Source organism: Panthera uncia, assembly GCF_023721935.1.
Source record: "Panthera uncia isolate 11264 chromosome B3 unlocalized genomic scaffold, Puncia_PCG_1.0 HiC_scaffold_1, whole genome shotgun sequence".
Classification (NCBI taxonomy): domain Eukaryota; kingdom Metazoa; phylum Chordata; class Mammalia; order Carnivora; family Felidae; genus Panthera; species Panthera uncia.
Genome location: NW_026057582.1, coordinates 103,898,644 through 103,921,924, shown reverse-complemented (window position 1 = coordinate 103,921,924; position 23,281 = coordinate 103,898,644). Strand labels below are relative to the sequence as shown.

At 37.7% G+C, this 23,281-nt stretch overlaps 1 protein-coding gene across 14 annotated transcripts in view; it reads left to right on the top strand.

Annotated features, from left to right (window-relative positions):
* Window positions 1-23,281, top strand: part of CSNK1G1 (casein kinase 1 gamma 1) — a 174,602-nt gene that overhangs the window by 96,208 nt on the left and 55,113 nt on the right. The window lies entirely within an intron of this gene.

The window sequence follows — 23,281 nt, the reverse complement described above, 5'->3', positions numbered from 1 at the left end:
TTTTTTTTTTTTTTTTTTTTTTTTTTTTTTTACCAGACCATGTATCTCCCCTGCTTGCTGGATAGGTAATTAAACACAGTCAACTAAAGCTACTTGCTCTCTGACTCCTGGAGGGCCATTTGATTGGGGATTTATGATGCCATGACTATGACCACAAACCACCTGAAACACACTGGTTTGAAGTGTTGCTTTATGGTAATTTCATTCTCTTCTCATTTCTTTACACCAAAAGAAAAGAGGAGGGGTTGGTAATTTGCAAACAATATTTTATGATAGTGAGACTACGTATCTACTTTGAGGATCTACTAAAATACATGTTCTGAAATACCATAACATTGTCATTTTATCCATTTGAAAGACCTCGCTTATGTTATTGTAATAACCTAAGACCTTTGAGGAGTTTTTAAAATTAAGTTTATATATTTTTTTAAACGTGCCTATTTTTTATCTAAAAAATCTAATTTCTGAAATATCTTACTGGCTTCCAGGAAAATATCTTGAGTAAGCAAATGTTACCAACCCTAAGGAGGTTGTACCTATGGGATATTGCTTGCAGAAGATGAAATTGTTCAGCACTAGTTTCATTGTTTGACATTAGTTAGACATTCCTCTACTTTTTGCTTTCTTCAGTGTGATGGTTTTACCTGAATGACTGAAGCATGTTTTTATTTCAAGTACCACTTATTGAAGGTACTATTGAAGGAATTTGAGTTTCACTTCCTAGAATATAGAGAATTATATAATAGCCACACAGTGTTATTCAAGTTGTCTTACACACTGACTGTGACAGTAATCAGCCATAGTCCTAACCTAGCAAGGCCACGATAGGCATTTGCCTTTCATTGAACCTAAAATGAGTTCTTACTCACAATAGCTTCTTAGTATATGTTTGTTCATTTAGTTTGCAGGACATATGTATAACTTGAGGCTTGTCTTTCCAGAACTAAACTTTCTTTTTAAGTTTATGTATTTATTTTGTGAGAGAGAGCACGCACAATGGGGGGGATGGGGCGGGGGGGGGGGGGGAGAGAGAGAGAGAGAGAGAGAGAGAGAGAGAGAGAGAATATTCCAAACAAGTTCTTTGCTGTCAGAGCAGAGCCCAATGTAGGACTCGATCCTATGAACCATGGGATCATGATCCAAGCCAAAATCAAGAGTGAGATGCTCAACCAACTCAGCCACCCAGGTGCCCCCCAGAACTGAACTTACTTAAAGTTAGCTGTTATGTTGTTTGTGTTTTTTAAATTTCAGGGTGACAATTATTACAACTCATTTATGATATTTCTATTAATTTAGATGAGCTATTTTAACAGCCATTTCACTAGTTGACCTTTATGCTTTTATGGAGTTTTATTCAACTATATATATATATATATTTATATATACATATATTTATTCAACATATATTCAACATATATTTATTCAACATATATATATTTATATAGGCATCAACCCAGGCTTTCTGAATTTTGTGGTAATATAATTGATTTTGAGCACTTAAACATCTTTAATGCCATATTGGGATATTTTTCAGTCTTGATTCTGTTACTGGTGATTACATATTGAATGTTCTTTAATTGTAATTACACATTCCATCCCCCAGCCCTGCAATAAGACCATAAGCTCCCGAGAACAAGGCTTGTCTCTTCTGCACCCTTGTGTCTCAAGTTTATCTCAAGTCCTAACATAGTTCTTCCACATAGTAGGTAGTTAGGAAGTATTTTTGTGACAGAAAAAAGTTAGGAAGATTTGATAAGTTTTTGCCTTTTTAGATTTTTGCCAAGTTATTAATAAAAATATTTCCTGAGGATGGCCAAAAAAGGAAATTTATTTTAAAAGTAAATCAGTTGACAAGAAAGTAGACAGGATTTGACCATGTCTTATTATAAATGTAAGCATGGGGGCCCCTGGGTGGCTCATTCAGTTGGGCGTCCAACTTCAGCTCAGGTCATGATCTCGCGGTTCATGGGTTCAAGCCCCACATCGGTCTCTGTGCTGATAGCTCAGAGCCTGGAGCCTGCTTTGAATTCTATGTCTCCCTCTCTCTCTCTCTCTGACAGCCCAGAGCCTGGAGCCTGCTTCGGATTCTGTGTCTCCCTCCCTCCCTCTCTCTGTCTGTCCCCCACTCGTGCTCTGCCTCTCTCTCTCAAAAATAAAGAATGAATGAATGAATAAATAAATAAAGGCATGAACTCCTAGTTCTAACTTACAAGCACAAACATTTCTCTCCCTATTTTTCTAGAGTGAGTTCCAGCTGCAAATGTGACTCATCACTAGTTAATGTTTAACCAGCCAGAGCTTATATGCCACTCTCTTCAGAACCAAGGTGATGTGGCATTGTAAATAAACAACCTTTCATGCCAAAGGCACACAGTGACCAAAATAATCTAATTGTTGTTTTTATGCACTAGGGTTTGTCTGTCATTATTCATCATACGCCAGTGATTTGCAAAATATTTGGGTATCATGACAAGGAATAGTTTAAAAAAAAAACGCATTGTGATTTAGATTTGTTCAAGGAATTAATCAGTCCTTTAAAATGGATGAATTTTTGGGGGAGGAATGAATGCTTTTAAATTAAAAAATGCTATGCTGACCATGTTGTGAGACTTTACATTTCTTTTTTTTTTTTCCTAATATTTACTTATTTCTTTTGGGAGGGGGAGGGGCAGACAGAGAGGGAGAGAGAATCCCAGTCAAGCTCCACACTGTCAGTGCAGAGCCCGACACTGGGCTCAAACTCATGAACTGTGAGATGATGACCTGAGCCGAAATCAAGAGTCGGACGCCTGAGCAACTGAGCCACCTAGGCTCCCTGAGACTTTAAATTTCTGAAATAGGAACTTTTATATTGGCTTGGGAGTGTGACCATTTCTTCCTTCTTAAGTATCCAGGTCTTAATCATTACCTTGGGTTTTTGACCCCATTGCCCTGACCATATGATATGATCTGGAAATTCATAATCAGTTCCCTATTCACACGAAGATAGAATGGTGGCGCTAGATGATTGTGAACACAATTTAAGCTGGAGCTCTTCCTGACTGTCCCTTCTTTGATCTCTACCATCTTCCCTTCCATTCCATTCTTTTCTCTTGTGGGCAGTCACACCTCATGCTTTGTTGGCTGATTGTAACTTTGCCATCAAGAAATTTCAAGACCTGATTATTTACTATGACGATTGGTATCTCCAAGATAATCAGGGAAGAAAGTAAAGAGGACCTTGAAACTGAGAATGATCATCTTGATCATCGTAATAGCTATCATTTTTTTTATTCATGGTAGAAATTAAATTATAAAATATGAAAGGATATTTTGAAAAGAAATGATGATCCATGCTCTTACTACCCTAACTCCGCTACGTTTCATTTGAATATCTCTTCATTTGCAGACATGTTTCATGGTTAATCTCAGTTACCTGTAACTACATCTTCTTTCATTTAGCATTACAGTATTTATTGTAATGCTGCAGAGTCTTTATGTTTCTAATAATTGTGTAATAGCCCATCTTCTTCATAGGCCATAATGTAGGCACCCACCGACTATTTTGTGTTGTCAGACATTTAGATTGTTTTTATTTGAGGAAATCCTTTCCCCTATTGATTTCTGATATTAGAGCTCAACACTTATATTTAGTTTCCCATTTCCCCCATATGATGGTGATTTTCAAATGTTTAAAGAGCTGTTAAATGGTAGGTTAGGTTTATTCCAAATGATTTAAAAGAAATTATTGAAAGAAATTATAGGAAGGATAAATTCTGGCTTTGTATAACAACTAGAATAGTGTGGAAGTAATCTAAATGTCATCACTATGGACCTGGATAAATAAATGGTATATTTATACCTGTGAAATTGGCTATTAAAAAGAAGGTAGAGCCCTATGTACTGATATGGAAATATCCCCCAATATATTTTTAAGTGAAAAGGTTTACAAAACAGTCTAGTGTCATGTTTGTATAGTATAATAAGAAATACGTATATAGTACAGCTGTGTCCACATGAGCATAGAAAATACCTGATTGGATATACAAAAATTTAATAATGATTACCTTTGAAGAGTATGATTAGAAATGGAAAGTGGTGGCACTCTTAAGTTTTTAAATTAATCCTTTTTTATTTTTGCATTTTTCCCCTGATTATGTATCATCATCATCATCATCATCATCATTATTATTATTATAACATCTAGTTTTTTAAAAGACTGCAGCAGTGCATTTCTGGTCTCCCTCCTTCCTCTTCTATCACCAAGTAACCCATTTCTGTCCCCATTTATCCTGGGCCACGTGTTAACAGTTTCAGGCATAAGTTCAACAAATGATAATAAAGTGCTACAATGTCTTGTTTCCTTTCTTTCCAAACACTTTCTTGTAGGAAGAAAAACAAATTGTGAACTGGAATAAGCTGTTTTATGCAGTAGGATTTCTCGTCTCGTAGGGGAAAGGCAGTTTTCAGGCAGAAGTTGAACGGTTATGCATTCTGGATATTTTGAGGGAGATTTGTGCATTGGATAGAAGGTTAGAATACGTGACTTTTTAAAAAAACTATTTGAACCTAAGATTGAATAAAATTTTTTTTAAAAATCACATGTTACTCTACAAGAAACATCCTGGTGCAGATATTTATGCTTGGTAACTTCCTTGGTTTCAAAAGATAGAAAAAAATTTTTAAGTTAATTACATTATAAATAGAACCCTGCCAAAGTGAATTTCCAATGGCCAAGTGAATCAAAATGGGACCATTACCTAGTGTTTTCACATAATGAGATGGCTGGGGATGGGGTAGATTTTTATTTGCATAAAGTGGTTGTACTCATTGAGTCTGAGATTACTGGAGGATTTCCAAAGTTACTACAAAGAAAAACAGTATTTTTTAAGTGTGAAACTGCAATGGTATGTAAGGATTAACTATGAAAAAGTATTATATTCTTCACTGTTGGAAAATAATTTCTTCAGTTTTGTCTTATTTTTGTTTCATTCCTTCTTAAATCACTGTGTTCTGATTTTTCAAAGCACAGAGGGCTTTGGCAGTGAGCACATTTATGCTTTTGTTTTCATATTTAGCTTCTATAGATTGTTCTGAATATATAAGAGTGGGAGTCATGGCTTAAAAATCGACTCTGGATTCCCTGGAACTTGCTTGCCCTCCTAGTTGCTTTAGTATTTGTTTGATACAATGGGCCGGCTTCATAAGAGAGAACAGTAGTATTTAATCATGATAATTAAAGGCTGCAACCTTTGTAGTCAGCAGGTGAAAGTAACCATCTTGTTTTCTTTTCATTTTTTTTAAATCATCAACGTTGTGGTAATTGTGTTATAGTCATTATGGGTAAGTCCCAAACTCATGTTCATGTTATGAGATTGTTTTTAGGTTTCCCTGTGCTCTCAGGGTCCTTTTACTTAGGAGAGTGTGTACATATATATATATATATACACACACATATATATATATATATATATATACATATATATATATATATATATATATACACACACACACATATATATATATATACATATATATATATATATATATACACATCAATTTTAAGATTTCCCAGCCCACTAATCCTTTATCCAGTACAGCACTTTTCCTGGTATCCTAACACAAAGGAATAGACTTGGTGGATGACACATTTGAGGCCAAGATGGGGCAAAACCAGAGGCCTAAACAGATAGGAGGCCTAAACATGAGAGAGGGGACAGTATGAGCCTGAAGATTCATAGCTACATATGGACTGGTCATATGGTAAAGGCCTAGTGTATGTTTGCTAAATTAATAAAAGATGAATAAACCAGAACCAAGCATGCAGCTAAAGTGACAGGAGAGAAAGGGAGGGAGAGGGAAGGTGTGAGCAAGGGCAGGAACAAATGAAAAAGGATGGGGAAGGGAGGAGTAGGCAAATGGCAAGAAAAGAGGACTCCAGATAGAGAAATGAGAATGCAAATAAATCAAATAGGGTGGAGACCTTTGACTTCACCAGAAGGAGCTATAAAGTTGCCATCTATTAATGTTCTCAGAGTTAACTATTTCTTAGGAACAGTGGTTTTGAATAATAACTGGCCTTTTTAGAGAAAGTACTAGAGTAGGGTATGGTAAATTCTCATCACTTCACTTGACATTTTGAAAGGCATAAATGTAATACAGACAGACACTACAATGGTCTCTTTGCTTCTGCAGCCTTCTTAATTGTATTGAGAGATCTTGAAGGTAGTGGAGGAACTCCCTTTGCTCTGCTTAAACAGTTAATTCCATTTCCACCCAGCAGCCTGCCTGGGAAAAATCTTAGGGACTCTGAGAATAACTGTCATGTCATAGTTGATCTAAGCCTGAGCTGCCATGTCCTGGATTTTCAGCAGCTATTCTAATCTGCTAATGAGCATTCTGCTTTGGCTGTCTTGTAAAGGAGATGTTAATCCTCAAATTTAAAAAGACAACAGGATACTTACTGCAGTTTCACAGTGTAACAAAGTCCAGCCAAAATCTTATTGGGCGAGAAAATAAGTGAACTGAAGTATCCAGTAGGTACTTCATATGGTTGGTTATGTTTCACTTTTCCCATTTTTGAGCACAGGAGAGTTTGGTAACTTACTTACCCAGTCACAGGGTAGGCACACCTGAACTAGGAATGTTTTTACACAGACTTTTTTCTTGTGTGTATACATACACATATCCCTAGTAGATTCCTGAGGACTTCCACCCATTATCCCTTACCTAATTATAATAGAGTGGTAGAAGATAGTCGTGAGAGTGTTTTTAACTGAAGCAAAGGCCCAGAACTATCCCCCTCTCCCATGAAAGAGTAGGATTTCCTGTTTCACATTGTGCCCTCAAATTTTATGCTTTAGAAGGCTGCCTTTGTTACTTCCAAAGCCTTTTATGGTCTTGGGCAATCTAGGTTTTGAAGCATTTCTTTCCAAAGTAAATTAATCACTTACGTTGAATGTATATGCTGTGTGTACAACGGAGAAGCTCAGTGCTACCCTATGCAAGCCATTTCACCCACTGAAACCTTTATACTGTGAATAAAGACCATGTTCATAGAGCTTATCAGACTTTACAATTTTGAGATTTCTAGGAGAGAATGGTTTTATATGTCATCAAGAAAAGGTAGGAGGTTTTTCTGGTCCCAGAAAAAGAGCTTTGAATCTAGACAACTGTTAAATTAACAGGAACATGGTTTTCCTTCAACAGAAGAATAAAGCACAGATCTGAAGAAAATCATCAGAAAGTGTGAGATTGACAAAACCTTCCTGTAATGTTGTGAACTTCCTTAGGAGTATATTGTAAATAAGCTGGTTTAAACAGGAAAATTAAAAATAAGAAAAGCTGAAAAAAAAAAAAAAGAAAAACTGCAGAGATATTGCAAAGATGGGAATTTTACTTAAAATAGAAGTGAATCATATAACAAGAGTAGTTGTGAACAAGTAACATACCTCAACGTTGATGTCAAGTATATAGGAGCCCTTAAGGAATTTAGAAGAAACTTTTTGGTCTCCAGTTGGGTAGAAACTTTTCATAACAAGAGAAGAAAGGATGAAATAATGAACTGGATAAAAGAAAGTGAAACCTGGACCTTTCTTTCCACGTGTAAGTTTTTCAGAAGTCTCTCTGCTAGAGTTATTGTAGGGGGAGGAGACATATACTACTAAATTCAGGGAAAACTGATCTTAATAAGTATAAATGGGCAGCTTTGAAATTACATTTTAAGGACTGGAGATTTAGACATTTAACATCTCTGATTATAGGCAATGTGAATAAGTGGAGACAGCTAAGAATTGGAGCAAGTAGCAAAGGTTGGCTCAGTTTTTCCCACTGATTCTTTGACTCAGCATTAACCATGTGCCCTGCTGTGCCTCAGTTTCTTTCTGATACAATAGGAAAAACTGCTTTGTATAGTTTTTAGGCCTGCTAGGGTTTAATGAGGTAATGTCTACAAAGGCCTTGCATTCTTAAGGCAGTTACTGTTTTACATTGAAAACTGAAGATCTTACTTTTCTGTAGAAATGGAAATATACTATGTATATTTCTCATAGCCTTTTTTTTTTTAATGTTTATTTATTTATTTTGAGAGAGAGAGAGAGCATGCAAGCGGGAAGACACAGAGAGAAGGGGAGAGAGAGAATCCCAGCACCGGGCTCAGTCTCACAGTCCCTCAAGATCATAACCTGAACCAAAATCAAGAGTCGGATGCTTAACTTACTGAGCCACCCAGGCCACCCCATTTCTCATAGCTTTAAAAAAATCTCAGAATGGGGGCCCCTGGGTGGCTCAGCTGGTTATGTCTGACTTTTGATCTCATCTCATGTCATGATCTCATGGTTCATGGTTTCAAGCTCTGCATCAGGCTCTGGGCTGCTGGCACAGAGTCTGCTCGGTATTCCGTCTCTCCCTCTCTCTCCATCCCTCCCCCACATGTGCACTCTCTCTCTCAAAATGAATAAACTTTAAAAAAAAATCTCAGAATGAAGAGGTAACAGTTTCATCTTTGAAGACTTTTTGATGGATTCTCAAGCAGTAGTGACTTAATATTTCCTAATCCTGACTCAAAAGAGCAGAATACAGCTACGGTGAACCCATCACATTTGTGATTTTGACGGTAATGTGTTTCTTTCAGAGGAGCTGCATGTGGTCGTGTTGGAATACACTTATGCTCACTTAGGCCTCCTTGGTGAGAACGAATACTTCTACTTGCACAACTCCCCTGCTTTTCCTGTCAGTTTGGAGGGGACGCTTGGCCACAGTGGTCTTTATAATACCTGGGAAAAGAACCCCAGGCAAAAAAGATCACATTGCCATACCTGTTTTTGTTCCGTAAAACCAAATTCAAACTATTATGCAAGACCCAAGCCAGCTGGTTCAGTTAATGTTTGGTCTTTATATAACTAGATTTGTTTATGAATTTGCAAAGAAAGTGGTGTTACTAGTGTTGAACTACTGAAACATTGTAAGTCAGGTTTATTACAGAATCTATGGACTGTTAGTGAATATCAGTGCCCCCAGAAAAGGAAGGATGTATGTAATTGGGCTATCCCCCTACTTCCAGTGTGGAAGATGAGATTTCTTATGAATCCAGATAGTATAAAGGAACAGATAGTAAATACTTTAGGCTTTGTGGGCTATCAGTCTCTGTGTAACTATTCATCTCTGTTCCTGTAGCACAGAAGCAGCCATAAACAGTAAGTAAATGAATGAGCTATATTCCAATGAAACTCTATTCATGGGCACCAAAATTAGAATTTTATGCAATTTTTGTGTATTATAAAATATTAGTCTTTAAATTTTTTCAAATATTTAAATATATAGAACCCATTCTTAGTTCTCTAATCATACAAAAGTACCTGGGCCAGATTATGGGCTTAGTTTGCTGATCTGTGCTCTAGCATGGCAGTGACCAAAACTTTTCTTTTTTTTTAAAGATTTTTTTTTTAATGGTTATTTTTATTTTTGAGAGAGACACAGCATGAATGGGGGGGGGGGGGGGGGGGGGGGGAAACAGAGAGAGAGGGAGATGCAGAATCCAAAGCAGGCTCCAGGCTCTGAGCTGTCAGCACAGAGCCCGATGTGGGGCTCGAACTCAAACTGTGAGATCATGACCTGAGCCGAAGTCAGACACTCAACCGACTGAGCCATCCAGGAGCTCCAGTGACCAAAACTTCTTACTCCTTTTTATCACTCCATTCAGTTTGCAGAATATGGAAATTACCTCAAAGAACTCTGTGCCACTCTCGAGGCACTGTAATGAGGGGACTTAGCCACATCTCTATCACTGTGGATTTTTCACAGTGTAATATGCTGCTGGATTGTGAGCTTTTTAAGGGCAAGAAACATCTTTTATTCATTAAAGTATTGCTTGCATATTACTTGATCCAAAGAAAAGACTCAACAAATGTCTGTTAAATTGATGAAATCCCAGTATATAAGTTCTTTGGACAGTATTTGACTGGCAGTGCAATCACCAACTTAAGTTGAAGCTTCTTTCCTTCATGCATACTGTCCTCTCCAAACTCAGGCTCTTCTTTATTTGCTTGTGATAGTAATTATTAACTGTATTAAGCAAGCAGAATAGAGATATGAATGAATAACTGAAGATATTAGAATGAAGTCCCCAAAATTGTTTCCGCAAGGATTTGCTATACAATCAGAGACATTTATATTCATTACTACCTACAAACAGAGTATCCAAGAACTAACTCCATGGTGAAAGTTTTAGAATTGAAGCCCGTGAAAGGTAGGAATTGTGTGTGGTTCTCATCAGTATAGTGGCTATAGCATTGCAAGTCTGAAGACCACAATAGCCCATTAGCAGCTAGAGAATGATTTGGATACAATCACATTGAACTGGTAGTCATACCTCATCAACGTTTTGCTTGGCTTCCACCCTCAACAGTTATAGTTCAGAAAACACAGCCTAGATCTCTTAACTCTGCTACCTAAAAAGGAGAGTAGCGTTAGAGGATAAATTTGCAATTATCTATGTGCAGTTTGCCCAAAGGTAACAAGAAGTTTTTCACTTAAAAAATTATTTTTGTAAATTCTGGAGAAAACTAATATCACTGAAGGTTTAGAAAAATATATAAAAGAAAGATTGAAGTTTTGGTCACCACTGTGGTGAGTCTCTATTCACAGCTATTATTTTGTATATTTCCTTGTTTTTTTTTAATGTATATATTTTTCATTAAAATGTTTCTGATTTATAGATGATTCTGAATCATTTATAGAATCATTTATAGATGATTCGTTTATCAAATGGAAAGGAATAAATTTCAAACAGTGCTGTTTCTTTTAGGCTTTTTTTTTTTTTTTTTAATTCCAGGATAGTTAGCCTACAGTGTTATATTATTTTCAAGGGTACAATGTAGTGACTCAACAATTCTATACATTACTCAAGGCTCATCATGGTAAGTGTACTCTTAATCCCCTTCACCTGTTTCACTCATCTTCTTCCCCACCCCCAACCTCTCCTCTGGTAACCGTTCCTCTGGTAACCTTCTGTTCTCTAGAGTTAAGAATCTGTTTTTTTGGGGCGCCTGGGTGGCGCAGTCGGCTAAGCGTCCGACTTCAGCCAGGTCACGATCTCGCGGTCCGTGAGTTCGAGCCCCACGTCAGGCTCTGGGCTGATGGCTCAGAGCCTGGAGCCTGTTTCCGATTCTGTGTCTCCCTCTCTCTCTGCCCCTCCCCCGTTCATGCTCTGTCTCTCTCTGTGCCAAAAATAAAAAAAAAAAAAAAAAAAACGTTGAAGAAAAAAAAAAAAAAAGAATCTGTTTTTTTGGTTTGTCCCCTTTTTTACTTTGTTCATTTGTTTTGTTCCTTAAATTCCACATTTGAGTGAAATCGTGTGGCATTTGTCTTTCTCTGACTGACTTATTTCATTTATTAGCTTTATTATTTAATACAGATTTAAGAGATGAGGTACCAAAAGGGTGAAATGAGTTCAACATCAAGTTGAATATTGTGATTGAAAAATAATGGCAGGGTGTCTGGTGGGGTCTGTTGGTAGAGCATGAGACTCTTGACCTCGGGGTTGTGATTTCCAGCCCTATGTTGGTGTAGAGATTACTTAATAATAAATTAATTAAAAAAATTTTTTTTAAATTTTAGATAGTGCAAGCAGGGGAGGGGGCAGAGGGAGAGAGAATCTTAAGCAGGCTCCATGCTCAGCAGAGCCTGATATGGGGCTCTATCCCACAACCCTTGGGATCATGACCTGAGCTGAAATCAAGAATTGGCCACTCTACCAACTGAGCCACCCAGGTGCCCCGAAATTTTTTAAAAAATAAAATTTATTAAAAAAATTTTTTAAAATAAATGCATTACTGAAAGTATTGAAAATAGTTCTAGAAAGATAATAAAACATGTTAGAAAATAGATTGGCAAGGGCTCATTTTTGTGCTAGTTTATTTTTAATTTCCTGTATGGAGGCACTGTCATAATGGGGACTTGGTACCTAATTTGAGGCTATAGGCTTTGTTAAAAATTCTAAGTTATTTCTTAGAACACCATAGTTCAGTTCACTTGGCTGCTAGGATTGCCTAATAGTCAAATAACTAGATTGCCACCAGCTGTCACAGATCACATCTAACTACCAGTTTCTAGGTATCTTATTTAAAATGCTAGGATTTCGAGGGTGATTGTTTTTCTATGGAAGCCAACTGTTAAATACAAAGTCACATGTAAGGTTAGGAGCTAAAGATAGCACACAAGTGAAAATCACATACGATCAAAGTTAGCCTTGAAAAATCTCTTATATTGCCCATAGAGTAATAGTCCAACTGGATTTGTATATATGATCATGGTCAGTAAATATGTATTGCAGAGTATGGTTATATAGTATATACAATGGTACATAGTTTATCTAGTAAAGTATACATCTGCAAAAGATTTTATGGTAGTTTTTAATTCCTCAAACTTTGACCAAATATATGTATCGTTAAGTTTGAGTAAATAAATTTGGTTCTTAGGCCATTCCACATCTACTCTTTCTTCATTATACTAATTTTTATGAAAGGCTTGATCTAGTAACTATGCTAGCAGTTTACGTCTCTGTTTTCTACCTGTAAGTTCCCTAAGGGCAGAGTCTGTGTCTTTTTTATTTCTTCGCTCCCTAAAGCAAAGTGTAGCGTCATCTACACACACATAACTGCTCATCTTCCTCCTCTTTAACCATCATAAGGAAAATGAACAGTTATGTGTGTGTATTGGTCAACACTGTTTTGATTACCATTAACAGAATCTATTCTGAATAGCTTAGATCCAAAAGGAAATCTTACTGGAAGATCACAGGGATGTGTCTTGGCATAGGAAGGAAATATTATACAGATCTCACTAGGGATTGGTAAAAAGCACTGGAAAGCCTCTGGAAACCCAGACAAACTACTCTGTCTCTGGCTTTCTGTTCACCTTTTCCAGACTCTTAATGCTTTATTTGACTCTTCTGCTTAGGGTCATAAACTGTCTTGCCTCATTGTTTATTAGCCCTCTTCTTTTCTCCACATTACCAGCTTTCTCTGCTTCTCCTTACATGTGGTGGAAAAAGGCCTTACACATAGCCCCTGTTGATTTAAGCGCCAGCAGAGATGGACTGCAGACCTGTGTCCCAATTGCAAGTTCCTGGGAAAGAGACCGGCTGACTCAGCTTGGAAAGGCTTTCCAGTTCGGGCCTAGGTACCTTATTCAGTGGGTACGGAATCATGTAGAATTCACCATTCCACAGAGAGCAGGTTCTCTAAGAATGTGGCTTAAGAACTGGGAAAAAAACAGTTGATCGTGTGACAAGAGAAGGATGAGTTTACTGACCATATTTTTCTTTCTCTTCATTTAACACTTGCTTAAAATGCAAAACATTTTGCCTTAGGACATTTCAGCATCTTGAGATTCTCAAAGTAGAGTGTGAACACAGTAACTGTGGATCATCCTGGCATAGGGTAATGCATATTCCAAAAAGAGAACTGCCTCTTTCCCAGTTCATTGTGCCTGTGTTTATTGTACTTACCATACTCTTACTGAAAAAGTAATGCTAGGAGGGAAACCTGCTTTGGGCCTTTATTATCAGAGGCAGACCTTCTTATACTCTGAGGAAGTCTGGGATGATAAATTGAAATATAAAGCCGCATCTGCCAAACTTAAGGACTTGCTCTTTTCAACACGAGTGGCTCCTTTCAGCATGAGCATTTCACTTATTTGAAATAAGTTAACATTAGGACAGTAGCGGAGCCTCTTATTAAAAACAAACAAAAAAAGGTAAAGTCCTATCCATTGAGTAAAAGGTGAGGGGGATGTTTGAAAGTATCTAAACCTCTGAATATACTTTGCAGAAGGAGCGACCCCAGTGCCACTCTTGTTCTCTGAGGGAGCAGAACCTAAATATAAAAATGTCCTTGAGTTGGTGACTCAGCAGCAAGAACCTGAGATGGGTACATGGAAAGCATCTTCATCTTACAGTATATGGAATGAACTTTAGACAAGGAAACGTGTGGTGTGGTCTTCATCTTTTCCTTTAAAAGTGTGTATGTGTATGTGCATGAGTGTGTGTTTCCAAATCTATGCACACTGTCTAGAAAACATTTTAAAAGGACATTTAAATACTTTCATTCATGTTACAGTATAAGTCCAATCTGTGGCTAATGCTTAATTTTATGAAGAAAAAATAGAAAGGGTTGTTTTCATGTACTGGGCTATGAAGGGTGTAATTCACATCCTTAGTACTAATAATTGCTAGTCTTTAATGGAGCTAATTTAGTAGTGATAGTTCTATGAATGTTCATTCATTCTCCTAAGGATCCTAACCTAAACCTGTATTAACTAACCTCACTAGTTAGCGGAACAAAGGGAACTGTTATTTCTGAAGCACAGCATTTGGTACACTTCTGGACTAGGATAAATTCAATCATTGTATATCCTTTGTGTGTGTTTTTCATAGTTTAGAGAATTGGGATGTTTCTCATATTATGGCTAACAGTGTGCCCTGTGGTATAGTGAAGTAAAAGCAGAAAAGTTTATATGTAATGCTGTAAGACACTTGCTTATCTGTTAGAGTCAAACCCCATGTAGCCCTTCTTTGCCCCTTAAAATTCTAAAATATCTCTAAATCACATGAAGCATTTTGAGTAATTACCTTTAATTACGTATATAAGATCTGTCCCACTCCCTCCTGGTTGGGGTGGGGGGGCTTTGATTTTAAACATTTTACTGGTGAAGACTTGTGCCAGTAATCTCTTTAACTGCAAACAGAATGTTATGAGTTTATTATAGCAATTGGCCTGCACACACCTCACAGTAACACAAAGTACTGACACCTTTTGGTGCGTTGTTTTACAAAATGCAGAACTGCTAGAGATACTTGTTCAGTCTGAAGACAGAACTTGTTACTTAGATTTTGTCTTCTTTTAAGGAACTTGATGAAAAAATAGAAGGAACTTGATGAAAAAATAGAAGGCAAGTTTCCAAAAATAGACCCAAGTAACTTATATGTAAGTGGAATGATCTGGAGAATTGTGATCAGCTGCAGAAAATTCATACAATGCTTATACGGGTGAAGGTTGAGGAAAAGTTGATCAGTCAATAGAAGCTTGCTTATAAATCGACCCAGAACCTGAAGTTTCTGATGCCATTTTCTCCTTCAGTTCTAGCTCATACTTTACTTTTCTATCTTTATTCACACCTCTTTTGCTATGTAGCTGAATGTTTCTCTTCCTTCAGTATCCTCACAACCATTCTTCAGTCATTAAGAATGGCTTAGTGATTGCCCATAGAGAATGCTTTTTTAAGGAGGACACAGGCAGGAGAAGTTTCAGCCCAAACTAAGGGCTAGAGACCATCACAGGACTGGCCACAGCCCTCAGGCACTATCCCCTCCTAATTCACAATTTGTCAAGTTTAACAATTAAGAAGAAAAGTAACATTTCGTAACATCCTCAAAGCTGTGGAATACTATGGAATGAAAGAGATGAATCACTGACGTGAATTATTCCTTTGAGTTACAAGAAGGTGGAAGCATGTATTTACTGTCTTGGATTAAAACTTAACAAATTCTGGGGTCACTTGGGTGACAGTCAGTTAAGCGTCCGACTTTGGCTTAGGTCATGACCTTGGGTTCATGAGTTCGAGCCCTGCATTGGGCTCTGAGCTGTCAGCACGGAGCCCGGAGCCTGCTTTGGATTCTGTGTCTCCCTCTCTCTCTGCCCCTCCCCTGCTCACTCTCTCACTCTCTTTCAAAAATGAGTGAACTTGAAAAATTTTTTTAAGAAACCTTAAATTCCTTTCCAGTGTCTGTCAGTGTCATTGGTGAAAGAGAATATTTTCTTTAAGTTCCAATAATAGGCTACAAAAGATAGATAAGTCCTTGTATCTCCTTTCAGAATAGTAATCCAGTTGCTAACTAAGCCCGTTAGTATTTGTAGAATATAACTTACCTATAAAACATGCTTAAGACAAAAACCAACACAAACATTTTTTTAACATTTATGACCAATTGTATTTGTCATCTTTGAACAACTCATAAGCAAGTAATTTATATTCTTCCCATTTAAGAGTTTGTCAGCTCTGTACTCTTTTGTGCTTTCAATAGTCTGACACAGTTTTAATTTTTCCCTACATTTTCCTCTTTCTTTATATTTCATTTGGTTTAATTCATCATTCTTACCAGCCTATAGCAATCTTGTACTAATAATTACTGTAGTCATAATGCAAGGAGATGAAGCTGAGCATCAGCTGTGTCCAGAGCACTATACTGAGAGGTTTGAGGGCCATAGAGTTATGGGTCGTATGGTCTCTGCCCTTCAAGAAACTAGAGGAAAAGAATATGTAATGTTTGTTGAGCTTCCAGTATGTTTATCATGAGGTATTGTTGTGTAACTGTCAAGGAGCTCACCAATGTATATGAATAATTATAATGCAAACAAAAACAGTGGAATGTTAGGGTTTTTTTAAGGGACTACAGATAAAATGATACAGAAATTCTGAAGGGAGAAATGGCTACTAATTATGGGAAACAGGGAAGGCTTTATAGAAAGGGTGGTAGCTAGGGGCTGAACTTTCAAAAAGAGGTATGATTTACTTGGACATGTTCAAATACAAGAGTAAGGAAAGGCTTCCAAGTACAAAATAAGCTAAAGCCCAGAGGCAGCTATGTGTCTGTTCGTGCATTTATTAAAGAAGTATTCAGTGAGCATCCCACTTAGGATAAGTACTATTCTAAGCTAAGCCCTGGGGATACAGTGGTGAACAGGAGTAGGCACTGCCCTTAACTATTTTCTAAAAGTGAGAACACTCGAGCAGAAACAGCTATTCTGAAGAGTTGAGAGGAAGGAGAGAGTTGTAGGCTTCAGAAGTAAAGAAGCCTCCTTGTTTGGGGTGATGCAGATTTCTAAGTATCGAACCTCTTTTCTGCACCATTTCTTCTGTACCTAAACCAACCTCACTTATATCTCTCAAAACTCCTTACAGAGCTGAGCCACTAGCCACATGTGCCTATGAAGCACCTGAATTAGCACTTATAGGTAATCGAATATGCTGGAAGTATAAAATGCACACTGAATTTCAAAGATTTAGTCCCCCCCTTCCCCCGCCAAGAATGTAAAATACCACAGTAATTTTTAAATTGATTATATGTTGAAGTGTTGATATTTTGGATGGGACTTAAATAAAATATATTATTAAACTTAATTCCACCTAATTCTTTTTTTCCACCTCTTTAAAAATGTGGCTTCTAGAAAATTTAAAATCAAATTCGTGGTTCTCATTCATGGCTTGCATTGTATTTCTGTTCGTGCTCTATAATGCAATGGTGTGTTCCTAGTGTATACTTAAAATACTTCCTGTGAAACTATTATTAAAGATGTACTAAGGTAATATAGGTATATAATATTCAGATAAAATCCTTATTTTTCCTTTATTCCTATGATCTTTTTATTTACTCAGCTATCTCTGCCTTTTCAACTTTATAAATGACCTCTGCCATAATTTTTAAGGACATTTGTTAAACCAACTGGTGGTTCAGAATTTAAAAAAACTCTGGGGGCGCCTGAGTGGCTCAATTGGTTGAGCGTCAGACTTTGGCTCAGGTCATGATCTCACAGTCTGTGAGTTTGAGCCCCGTGTCAGGCTCTGTGCTGGCAGCTCAGAGCCTGGAGCCTGCTTCGGATTCTGTGTCTCCCTCTGTCTCCCTCTCTCTCAAAAATAAATATTTAAAAAGAGAAAAATAAGCTATGGGAGAGAGCAAAATAGTCTTAGTTTTTCTCATTTCAGAGAGCTTTTGCCTCTTTGCTTTTAGCTACCTATATGCTCCCTTCGCCTGTACGATTCATTCTCTCCACTCCAGCCTAATCGGCTCTTAACCATCAAGACTCAGCCCACGGCCCCTGCTCTGTGAAGCCTTTCCCATCCCATTCAGTCAAGGTTAGATGCCCCTCTTTACTGTTCCCCTAGCACTCTGTTCTCACATGTAGTATTTGATGAATGCACAGACTGACCACCAGACTCTTTGAACTTAATTGAATTTGAAACTAGAAGGAATATTATGGCACTTATTCCTCAGACTAGCTGAAAATCAGCAAGAAAAATGAGTTCACTTTTCTTCCTTGTAAGTCTGCATGCCTCTTCAGTGACCAGAATTATAAGGTCATCTTGAATGTTCCATCAGGTCACATCTGTTCTTACTGGAGACATATTTGGGTGAAGGCTCAAATGAAAAAAGAATGGCAGGCTGTAGCATCTGTTCCATTGACTGGTTGTTCTGTGGCAAGCCACTTAACCTCTGTGCTTCCATTCAGAAAGTGAGGGTAACACTTGGTTCTTTACTCTCCCAGGGCTATTTTGATACTTAAGGAATGGTATTACAATATTAAGAGAGTTCAGTAGTAGGGGGCATTCTGCTTCTGTGCTATGATTAGACTGTGTGCCTTAGTGTGTTTTGTTTTTTTAATCAGAGAACTTCTGGGAACAGTTTGTTACATGGGCCCAAGGTTAATGAAAACAAATGCTTATCTGTTTTTTATACTTTCTGTGTTATTCTAAGTGTATGCCAAGCTGCCTTCTGAATTCTTAAATGATGTATTAAATTATTAATAGGCTTCTTTTAAAGATTGACTCCTTAGTTGTTTTATTAGGAAAATACTATTTATGCACTTAAAAAAACCTTTTTTTTAATCTTTATTTTTGAGAGAGAGAGAAAGAGTGTGTGCGAGCAGGAGAGGAACAGAGAGAGAGGGAAACACAGAATCTGAAGCAAGCTCCAGGCTCTGAGCTGTCAGCACAGAACCCAGCGCAGGGCTCAGACTCATGAACTGTGAGATCATAATCTGAGCCGAAGTCGGAGGTTTAACCAACTGAGCCACCCAGACACCCCTGCACTTATGCACTCTTGATGTAACCTTACCTGGGCTTTTATAAAGGAAACATTACTCTTTCTTTATTACTTGAATTCATAAGGTATCAACACCATTAGTATTTTGTGATTGTCCATTAGGTTCATATATAGGCAATCTTTTATTGAATCTTTACAAAATGGGTTAATCTCCTTTCTAAGAAATGTGACTAGGTAGAAGTTACTGCCACTTTAGATGTCTGTGAACTTAGAGCACAGATGTGTACCTGTAGTAGAGTAAAAGAGCCTAAGACTTAGAGGCAGAAGCTGGGGGTTTAGGTTTGGCTGCACCACTCATTACATGACCTGAGCAAGTCATTTCAGATCAGTTACCTTACCTATAAAATGGGAATAGTAATATCTATATGTACTAATTGTTAGGATTAAATGGGAGAACCTATATAAAAACACTTCATAAACTTGTGATAGAGGTATGCTTTGAGGGAAATTTTATAATGGTAGCATGGAACAAATAATGGGGTAGGAAAGTCTCTTGACTTGGAAATATCAGTGGTAATTTGGATACAAAGCTTAAAGTTGCCTTCAGACACATTATGGCTAAATATAAGAGAGAAGATAACCTCGAGCTGGGGCTTTGGAAATAATAGATCAAGGCAGGTTCTGAAAGCATTTTTAAATTCTCCATGGGCCTAGATTTTTAAGTAATATGACTTACACTGAAAATAGGTCCAGGACTAGAGACACACGAGGGACCAACGAGGATTTAGACCTCTGGCAATTTGGCAATATATAATGAAATGTACAATACACATGCCTCTTGACTCAGCATATTCTCTTAAAGGAATTTACCCTCAAGATACATTTGCAGTCATGCCCAAAAATGTAGGCACAAAGCTTTTTGCCATATTATCTGCATATTTGTGTAGACTCTTTCATTTTCAGATGATAGAGTTCAGGCTTACTTGGGAGGGCGAGGAGAGGGGAAGAATTTCTTGGCTCACAGATCCAGCAATATTCTCACTGCAGGCCAGCCAGATTTAGGACCAACACTGTCCTGGGCTTCAGCTTATGTGACATATTTATCTGTCTCCATTTCTCTCAGCTCTGCTTTTTCTGTGTTTGAGTTTCAGATAGGTAGTCCCTATTTTCATTTGGTAGTCTCTGGCAGCTTCATTCAGGCTAAGCTCCTTCCAGTTTAGCAGTGAGGGAGGGGGTGAGGAGGAATTGTTCCTCCTTCTCTATAGTTCCACGAAAGTCCTAGAGTTGACTCTGTACTGACATGGGTCAACCACACATCCTTTTTTTTTATTATTTAATTTTTTTTAGTGTTTATTTATTTTTGAGAGAGAGAGAAACAGAGTGCAAGTGGGGGGTGGGCAGAGAGAGAGAGGGAGACACAGAATCCCAAGCAGGCTCCAGGCTCTGAGCTGTCAGCACAGAGCCCAAAATGGGGCTCGAAATCACAAACTGAGGTCATGACCTGAGCCGGTCGGACACTTAACCGACTGAGCCACCCAGGTGCCAGCAAGCACACATCCTTGACCCAATTCCTCCTGGCAGGGGAATAGAATACTCTGATTAACCTGGCTTGAGTCATATCCTTGGGGTGGCAATGGGAAAGGACTTGACCCTGCTTTAACCACATGAAATAACATCAAAGAAATGGTGCTTTCCCACCAGAAGAGTAAAATGTTATTAGAGGAAGAGGATGCAGGCCAGGCAAAAGCAGTAGCTGTTCACTATCATATCTATTTCTAATAACAAATAATATACAACCGAAATGTCCATCTGCAGGAAAACTTAAGCAAATATGATATATCATAGGGTCAGATACTATGTAGCTATTAAAATAAATGAGGTATAGGGGCGCCTGGGTGGTTCAGTCGGTTAAGCGTCCGACTGCGGCCCAGGTCATGATCTCATGGTTTGTGAGTTCGAGCCCTGCATCAGGCTCTGTGCTGACAGCCTGGAGCCTGCTTCGGATTCTGTGTCTCCCTCTCTCTCTCTGCCCCTCCCCAGCTCATGCGTGCTCTCTGTCTCTGTCAAAAATAAACTTAAAAATAAATAAAAAAATAAATAAATGAGGTATATTCATGAGGTGACAAGAAAAAATGTCTACTATATAAGATTAAATTAAAAGTGAAGTTGCAGAAAAGTATTCTTAATTATGTGTCTGTTATGTATGTGAATACTTTTTCTTCATATGTTTCTGTACTGCTTTTGGTTTGTTATTATATTTGATTTTTTTAATGCGTATATATTAACTTTTATAATTTAAGAAATAATGCCCCAAGTGACCCTTATTCTGTACTGGTGACTGGAATTGACAAAGCTCAAGAACTGCAGAGAGATGGGCATATGATAGGAAAGCTGAAAAGATAGTATTCATGGAGCTGATATAAAAATAATGGGAACCCAGGGAATGAATAGGACAGATGAAGCTGCTTGTGTAATACAGCAGGGGATTTATATCCTAGAAGAGTGACAGAGAATTGCTAGAAAAACTAAATGTTAACCAAAAAGGCATGTGGTTTGGAAGAGATAGGATAGGAAATACAGAAAATAACTTCGACCACCACATGAATGAAAGGGAAGAAGAACAGAGGCAGAGAATATAGTCAGCTTAATGGAAGAAGAGAGTGGTGAATCTGGAGTTGAGAGATCTGGTTGTATTACTTGGGTAGCCTCGTATGTAGGACAGATCATACAGCATCTCTCAGGGTGTCTATCTCATATGTAAAATGGAGTTTATTAGTATTTTCTTGTTTTCTTCACAGGACGACTGTGAGGTCCAAGTGAAATGGAAAAGGGCTACTTATGTAAAGAAAAGACCCTGCAATTCCAGGTTAGCCTGGAACAAAGTTAAGAATTTGTCTCTATATATAAATGGAGAGAGAAGAAAAGGGTAGGAAGATGTCCTCAGACTGCCTTTGCACATTAGACAACTCAGATGACTAATTTTGTTGGTCATTTGGTCTATTTGGATGGGCAGTTGCTTTTTTGAGAGAGGGGAAGAAATTTACATTTGTTTGTGTGTAGCTTTTGGTACTGTTAACTAAAATGAATAGGTCCACATAGTTCACCTGCATGTGGAACAGCAAGGTAAAACTACAGATGACTGTGTAGAACCATCATGGAAAAATAGACACAGAAGAAAGTCAGTGTAGAAATATTACAACTCTGAGTTACGTGGAATCTTCATAGTAGCGACTTGCCCAACAGAACATTTTTTAAAATATCATTCCTGTGAAATTCAAACAAGAACTACTCATTACTGTCACCTGTGTTAGCATGTACCACACATTTAAAATCTGATTAAGTTATTTTGCTTTACATATGTGTGTTTTAGCATTTTGAAGTAGGTATTGTGCATTCCAGATTCTCAGTGACATTTCATTGAATTGTTACTTATTTATTTATTTAGTACTTATCCTGACCTTATCTACCAGGCGCTTGGACCCATGCTAGACACTGACATACAAACATAATTAACACATAATAGTCACTGCCTTCAGTCTTCTGTTAGTAGGGAAGACAGACACATGGACAAAGAAAGTATAATGGGAGCGGGGCAGGATTGTCAAGGAGTTCACTGTTCTTTGAGTGACCTCATTTTTTTCTTTCATTCCTTTTAAGTGCTTGCTAGAACTTCCTTGACATTTTATTATTGTTGTTCAGGTGTGTGTTAAGAATTGTGTATCTCTTTTTAGCTTTTGAAACTCAATAGATATTCTATCTCTATAACTAAAGCACAGAAACTGTGAATGCATGTAGTACTAAAGAGAGCAGAGATTTTTCAGGGACTAGGTTTTTATCCCGTAAATTTAAAAAAAAAAATTTTTTTTATGTTTATATACTTATTTTTGAAAGAGAGACAGAGACAGAGACAGCACACAAGCGAGGGAAAGGCAGAGAGAGACACGGAATCCGGAGCAGGCTTCAGGCACCAAGCTGTCAGCACAGAGCCTAACGCAGGACTCGAACCCATGAACCACAGGATCATGACCGGAGCCGAAGTCAGATGCTTAACTGACTGAGCCACCCAGTCATACATTTTTACCAGTTCTGAGCTGAATTAGTCTTTTTGGAAGGAGAAGAGATCTCCCACCCCTACCTAACACATTTTTAAATTGTTTTTATCTCAGATACTAATAGAGAAGAAATCTTTTCTCCTACCTTAGGCTTTCTTTCCTGGCTCCTTTGGATAAATAAAACTCTGAATATGCTTTGTGGCTCAAGGCCTTGGTAATTGTGTGTATATGGTAGAAAAACTCTAAAAGTTCAATTTTTTGTGGCTCAGAAATGTGAGACTATTCGTCTGCTCTTGCCTTTCCTCACTTTCTCTTCCCCAACATACAAATTGATCTCATGTTAGCAGCATATATCCAGCAATAGTCAAGTTCCCAAGAGGCCTGTGAACAAGATGATTGTAAAACATTTTTCATTATAGGACAAAGTAATTCT